We start from the raw sequence: 552 nt of genomic DNA, 5'->3' as shown, positions 1-552 counted from the left end.
GGAACAGGGAAGTCACCCAGCCACTCTAAATAGCAACAGTTACTGTTCATTTTGCATTGTTGTATATGCATCATTTCTTTTGCTTCTCCCAGCAATTCTGGGTTATTTTATGATTATCTCTATCTAGCAGATGAAGAAGCTGAGGCTTGAGTAGTGTGCCAGGGACACACTGTCAGAAACTAGAGCTAAAATTCCAACCCAGGCCAAGTCCAGAGCCCCCATTTCCTGATGCTTCCCAGCATGTCACGCATCTCTCTCGCCCAGCCTGACACACTGAGAAGTCCTTCAAGATGGGGGAGCTCCCTTCACTTGGGTCTGTCTTTGTGGGCATCACCAGGAGGGAATGGGTGGCTCCAGAAGATTCCCACCACCAGCCTTAATGACAGGCTCACACTCCCTGTAAACAAACATGTGGGCATTCTCTTTGCCCGTCTGCCTTCTGTGTTTTTGGTTGGTGTGAGCCAGGCCTCCAGGTGTTAACCAACTCTGGTGACCTGAAAAAAAAAAAAAAATTCTAGACGTGTCAAATTAAGACAGGCCCTGTTGTTTTCA

This window comes from Equus przewalskii, unplaced genomic scaffold (assembly GCF_037783145.1).
Source record: "Equus przewalskii isolate Varuska unplaced genomic scaffold, EquPr2 ChrUn-1, whole genome shotgun sequence".
Classification (NCBI taxonomy): Eukaryota; Metazoa; Chordata; class Mammalia; order Perissodactyla; family Equidae; genus Equus; species Equus przewalskii.
Note: the sequence above shows the minus strand (reverse complement) of the source record.